We start from the raw sequence: 7,285 nt of genomic DNA, 5'->3' as shown, positions 1-7,285 counted from the left end.
AAACAATAAATAATATGAGTAATAACCATAGAATGCATAAACATCTTAGCAGCCTCTAGTGACATACAATCTCTAGTGAGCTTAAAATTATAAAAATTGCATTTAACCTGCTTGCAGACCTTTTTTACCTGAGCTTTAAATGTAAGTTTAGAATCAATCAATACTCCAAGGTATTTATATTGCGAAACTACCTGCAGCCTCACCCCAGACACAAAAACATCTGGCTCATTTCCAATACTGTTTGACTTAGAAAAAAACATGCATACTGTTTTAGACACATTCAGTTGTAAACAATTTTCCTTTAACCATGCTGATACATTTGCCATAGAATTTGTAAGTTCATTAGAAACTTGTGACAAAGTATTACCATGTAAATAAATAACAGTATCATCTGCGAACATTTGTATATTAGTACCAGAACATATAGAAAATAGATCATTTATATATAAAGCAAAAATCAGAGGACCCAGAATGGATCCCTGAGGGACGCCAGTAGACACAACTAAATCAGTTGATTGATAATTTTGTACTCGCACACACTGAGAACGATCTGACAGGTAAGATTCTATCCAACTGAATGTATGCAAGGAAAAATTAAAACTTGATAACTTTGATATGAGAATTCTATGATTAACTGTATCAAATGCTTTCTTCAGATCAAGGAACACAGCTCCTACTACACCACCTTTATCTAAAAGAGTTTTAATTTACAGTATTTACTAAAAGTTACATATGTTTAGATTGAAAGAAACAACAGATAAATACAAATTTCTGTCTCATGTGACATTCATTAAACTTTTCATTAAAAAAAACCTTTTCATTAATCAAGAATTATTAAAAACTGTTAAAAAGATAGTTTGAACTTTCTATAATTCATAAGATGCCCTACTATCTACTGTATGAACACGTTTGACATCTTGTTTGCCTCTGTTAAATAGATATGTAGAGGTGAGAAAGACATACATCAGCTTTATTTTTCATGCCAAATAAATAAAAAAACACAAACATTTATTTTTTGTTAAATATGATTTACCATTTTGATAAAAGGCTAAGTAATAAAAAGCAATTTGTTTAAATTGGTCTATAGAGAAGAGCTAAGTGAAGTTAACAAATTATTTGTTAATGTCACACCAGAATAAAACGCTAGTCATCAGTTATTTAAAAAAAAATCCTCTGTTGTTTTTCTCATTCAGTGTTTCATTTTGAAATAAAAAGAGATTTACTTACTGCCAACTGAGAGTCGTGTTCCTCCACCGAACGTGTACCACAGTGATACAAACCCTATCAGTGGCTGTACAAAAACCTCCTGCACTAAAACTTTTAACTGCCAGGATCTGGTTAGTAATTAGATGAGTGAACCCCTCTTACCCCTAACTAATAGCAAATTAAATAAACAAACAAATCAGATTAAGCTGCAAAATTAAACTAGTTTATTTTGATAACTTCTTAAGAAATATTATTATTATTTGTACTAGAAAACAACTGGACTACCAATTAAGAATTATGCATGTAAAACAATCACTTTCAAATAAAGTTATATTTTGATTGCCTAAAACATTTAGTTCACTTGATATTTTACATTTTACACAGTTTTTATATTTATATATGGCATTTACAGTCTAATTTACAGTCCTGTTTCACTTAAAGCAGCATCAAAAACATCAATAATAATCTCTAAATGTTACCTATAGATCCACATTTCATTAGTGTTTATTCATCTACTTATTTTATTTTTCACTTACTTTCAACACTTGATTCTTCCACTGATAATCCTCCACAATAATTCACATCGCAAAAACTTCCAGAATATTTTGAGAGCACTACAAGTTTTAATTAAATTATGATGTTTAACTCATAATTAAAATATGCACAATGCCCGTAACGTGAGAGAGAAGATATTTTAGCTCAGGAAGGGTTTTTCCACTGTAATGTTATTTTGCATTGGCGTCTCATGCCTCAGTGCTCTGGGAGTGTTTATAGTCCTGTCAACGATTTTAACACACAAGATCTGTCCACTCTACAGAAGTCAATATGATTTTCTTCATCTGGGCAATTTACTGCATCCAAGGTAATCAAACTGAAATATATATTTGAAGCTGAAGCTCAAAATATATATTTTTTTGTTTCTCATGCATTAATTAATGTTTTCTTTCTCTCACAGGCTCTTTGGGGCAGGTCTTTGTGACTCAACCTGAGTTTAAATCAGTTCAGCTTGGCCAAACTGTCTCTCTTGATTGTAAGGTCAACACTGTAGTTTACAGGTATCCTGAGGGTTCAGTATCCAAAGATTACTACATCTCCTGGTACATTCAGAAGCCAGAGGAACCCCCTAAACTCCTTATATATTTCACAACAATGAAGCCCTCAAGTGCTCCGTCTAGAATGAGCGGTGGAGGCAGTTTTCACTCTGGAGGAAATGGTCTTGATTTCACTCTGACCATCAGTGATGCCCAGCTTGAAGATGCAGGAGATTATTACTGTCAGAGTGTCCATAAGATCAGTGGCAGCTGGGTGTTCACACAGTGAATAAAAATAAAAAACCTCCCTTCAGATAACTGATGCACCTGAGACCTACAGGTGCTAAAATGAGAACAAAAACAGGGGTTAGCAATGCGATACACACAGATGTACTCTTTTTATGTATTCCATGTTTAATCTAATTACTCTTCCGACCCAGATCTGACTTAAACTATAATCATTGCATTTCTTGCAGTTCCTTTTACACATGCCAGACAAAACAATTATATTCTATTATATTCTTCATATTAGTGCAGTGATTCACATACAAAACATCATATATACCTCTATAAGACATCCATTCATTATGCAAATATACAGGCAGAAATGCATATTATTTCAGTATGAAAAAAGTTTTAATATGCTTTAATATGTTTATATATAAACTTTATAAAATACATATATTATTTATACCATGTCTTGCTCTTGAGTCAATATTTGTATAAACAAAAAGATTGCAACTGCACTCTAAAAAGTAATTTAGGAGGCCTGTTGCCACAATTTAAATAAATGCACATGGTTGCAAGTTAAACTTTTTAAGTTGCAAACATTTTGTTGAGTTTTGTAAAAGTAATAATGTTCAAAAAATTATGTTTTATTAACAAAGTTGGGGAGGAGCACGTTCAGATAATTAACACGAGTGAAGAGCACTCAGCCACTCAACAATAAGAGGTATATATACAGTATATATGCAGCAGTCTTGCCTCCGTTTGTTGACAGTTTATCAGCATCCCTCCACCACTTCTAACCACGGGGGGAGTTCTCTAGGTTCGGGCCAAATTCCGAGCTCGGAGCCCTCCCCCAGACAGCACGCCAAATAATCCCTCTAAATTATATGTAAGTGTGAACTCGTGAAATTAATATTGTGTGCAAATTAAACTCAAATTTATGTTATAATTGATTTTTGTTCAAATTAAGTTGCAGTAACTTAAGGGGTTTGTTCACCCAAAAATGTAAATTAGCTCATGATTTACTCACCCTCAGGTCATCAGGTGTATATGACATTCTTCTTTCAGATGAATACAATCTGAGTTATTTAAAAAATGTCCTGGCTCTTCCAAGCTTCATAATGGCAGTGAATGTTTAGGTCGTTTTTGAAGTCCATAAAAGTGCATCTGTACATCATATAACTACTCCACACGGCTAATAAAGGTAATAATAAAGGCCTTCTGAAGCGAAGTGGCGCGTTTGTGTAAGAAAAATATCCACACTAAAAAATGTATAGACTAAAATACCTAGCTCCCGGCGGTCAGCAGTACACGAGTCGACTTACGCTAAAAGAGTAACCCCCGACGCTACATTTTGTTTTACTCTATTCAATTCACAGTTAAGATCATGAAACTTGTGAAAAGCAGAAGCAGAGGCTGGAATCATAAGCTTTATTACATGCAGCATGTAGAAAACACATCATAGTTGTTACCATGTATGCCTGCCTGCACGTCTGTTTGTAACAATAGTATACTGTGTATGAACGTGAACTCAAGTCATACCATTTATCTTTTCAATTCTATTTTCATATTCTGTTAAAATATGAGCATTCATCTTACTCCCAACCACAATATTATATGATCATTATACTTTGGTTAATATTATTATGCCTATATATCATTATTATCAAACATGTAACATTTTTCCCCCCAAAAATATATTTTTATTTTTAATGATTTAAGTGGTATTTAAAGTCAATCAGTGTGATGTACATCTGTTCTTAAATCTTTTGTTGGTCTTGGAACGACATGGGGGTCAAAGAAACATTCTAAACCTGGCCATAAATCACAACACACAAAAACACAAATCAGAGGGAAAGTAGCCTATAGTTTGAGAAGGATCTGTAGGTTACATCATTAGGTGTTGACATGTGACTGCCTTTATGAGCAAGTCATTTAATTCAACCAATTCTTTCAAAAACTCAAAGAAATCTTTATAAAATAAATGTGTTAGGCCCTCTGTTATTCTCAATATATATGCTGCCACTTGGTAATATTAACCAAAAGGAAGACGAAGACAGGTAATACAGTTCCCAAACGTAGTTTAATGCAAATACTCTAAAGGCAGGCAGACGGGCAATGGCACAACACACTTAACATAACGGAGATCGGACAGAGACTGAAGGAACGGGAGGAACTTATATAGTGAACACAATGAGGATAATGATGACACAGCTGACACAGATGAACTAATAGAGTTCAGAGACAGACGAGTGGCGGGAAACAGAACAAAGGAACATGTGACAGATACAAACAAACTGAAAGTCCAATCAAACTGAAACTAAAAATGACTGTGACAGATACTCAGTTATATATTTCAGCACGACCAGATGAAATCTCTAAATTATCCAGATTGACAGAGTGTGTAAAAGATATAAACTATTGGATGACCTGTAATTTTCTCTTGTTCACGAGTTCACACTTACATATAATTCATAGAGTAAATTTAATGCGTATTTGGCGTGCTGTCCGGGGGGAGGGCTTCGAGCTCGGTCTTTGGCCCGAACCCAGAGTACCCCCCGTATGTAAGTGGTTAGAACTAAAAGAGCAGAAACGTGGAGAAGGGGTGGTGGAGGGATGCTGATGAACTGTCAACAAAATGGAGGTGAGACGGCTGCGTATATATACACCTCTTTGTTGATTAGCTGAGTACTCTCCACCTGTGTCAATTATCTGAACATGCTCCTCCACCTGTGTCAATTATCTGAACGTGCTCCTCCCGAACTTTGTTTAATAAAACATAATTTCACGAGTTCACACTTACATATAATTCATAGAGTAAATTTAATGCGTATTTGGCGTGCTGTCCGGGGGGAGGGCTTCGAGCTCGGTCTTTGGCCCGAACCCAGAGTACCCCCCAAAAGTTTAAGAGCATTGGACAGCCGCCTGCTAAATACCCCCCAAGAAGTGCCAAGCTTGGCGGGCTGGCATCTGAGATGGAGATGGAGTCTGGTTGATAAGCTGGGAGGGCAGGCCCTGTTAGTTTACGAACTGGAGCTGCCTGTCGGGAGGGTTTGCACGTTTTTTTTTTTTTTTTTTTTTTTTTTTTTTTTTTTTGGAGGCAGTGTGCGACCTTGTTCATAGGAGACCACCTGAAAGAGAAAAGCGTGAAAGAGAAATGTTAAACATTGATTGAGAGATTTTGTGGGGCTTACCCCTTCTTTGCTGCGTGGGAACCTCCTTGTCATGATGAACCTAAAGAACTGTGGAAAATTACCATCCACTATCTTACTGCGTGGTTAACTATCCCCGATTCACTGTGTGGAAACTTTCCATTAACAAACTGCGAGGAAACTTTCCGGTGACTTACTGTGAGGAAACTTTCCGTGGGGAAACTTTCCGCTGATTTGCTGAGTGGAAAATTATAGTTGACTTACTGCATGGAAATTTCTGCTGTTTTATGGTGAGGAAACTTTCCACTGGCTCACTGCGGGGAAACTTTCCACTGGCCCACTGCGGGGAAACTTTCCGCTGGCCCACTGCGGGGAAACTTTCCGCTGGCCCACTGCGGGGAAACTTTCCGCTGGCCCACTGCGGGGAAACTTTCCGCTGGCCCACTGCGGGGAAACTTTCCGCTGGCCCACTGCGGGGAAACTTTCCGCTGGCCCACTGCGGGGAAACTTTCCGCTGGCCCACTGCGGGGAAACTTTCCGCTGGCTCACTGCGGGGAAACTTTCCGCTTCTCCTGGAGAGGATAAAAATAGAAAGCGTGAGTGTCAAAACTTTTTTTTTTTTTTTTTTCAGTCAATGAGGGTTTGGTGGGCTTTTTTGATATGGAACCGGTTGGTCCTGATGTAGCTCTGAAAAGCATCTGAGGACCATCTCCCAAGAGTTTGGATCTGCTGATGGGAGAGGCCTTTTTGAGCTGCTGAGGTTGCGGCCCCGATGCGGAAGGAGTGGCTTGAGAAGTTCTCAGCTGAAACGCCTGACTGTTGGAGAACAGATTTGAGATGTTTCTGGAACCAAAAGCGTGTCACTGGTTTGTTGGATTCGTCCATGAACAGGGGTTCCAGGGGAGATTGGGTTTGAGAACTTCTCCATTGGAGATATGCCCGAACTGATTGGTATGGTTGAATAGGTGATACGAGTTTAAAAATGTAGATGAAGTGACCTTTTTTGATTTTGTCAGTCTTGCTTTGTTTAATCAGATAAGAAACTGTTTCATCGTCTATTACTGCCAGGTCTGAGATGGTGGGGTGGATTTTTGGATTAAATTTTGATGTGATGGCGAGTTCGGAGCATCTAAGAAAACCAAAAAAGGCTAGAATGAACATGGCGTCGAGGGTTCGGGCGGTGTTGGGAGGCTGGTACTTTGTACGGAGGGTATGAATGCATTTTGTGAGGATGTCTAACGTTATTGGTTGTCTAGTGTCGGGACGGGTGGGCTGGGATCTTTGAATCCCTTTGATCAGGAGAGAAGTTTGTGAATTGTTTATCTCAGGGGAGGTGCCACTCAAGTACCCTTTGATGGACCCAACTTGGAGGCCCTTAACGATATTGAGGTAGGAAACAAATGAGGTTATCGAAAGGAGAGAAAAATCGGGAAATGGCATGTTGTAAGAGATGTGGAACGCTCTAAAGTTTCTCCAGGCAGTTATGTAGGATTGTAGGGTCCTGGGAGAAACTGCTTGGAGGATGGTGTCGAGCGATGCGTCAAGGAGGGGTTTCAATGGGTGGTTTACGGGAATATCAGTTCCGAATAGCGAGGTACTGGCGTTGGGAATTGATCCGCCTCTGGAGACAGCGTCCTGAATTTCTGAAACAAAAAACAAGACAGGGAG

At 38.1% G+C, this 7,285-nt stretch overlaps 1 gene segment (V, D, J or C); it reads left to right on the top strand.

Moving 5' to 3' along the window:
• The first annotated feature begins 2,031 nt into the window (after positions 1 to 2,031).
• Positions 2,032 to 2,526, top strand: LOC307122378 (immunoglobulin kappa variable 4-1-like). The segment is given in 2 exons: positions 2,032 to 2,068; positions 2,162 to 2,526.
• Positions 2,527 to 7,285: the final 4,759 nt, after the last annotated feature.

Source organism: Gobio gobio (genome assembly GCF_949357685.1).
Source record: "Gobio gobio genome assembly, contig: scaffold_223, whole genome shotgun sequence".
Lineage (NCBI taxonomy): Eukaryota > Metazoa > Chordata > Actinopteri > Cypriniformes > Gobionidae > Gobio > Gobio gobio.
This window is presented reverse-complemented; position numbering and strand designations above follow the sequence as displayed.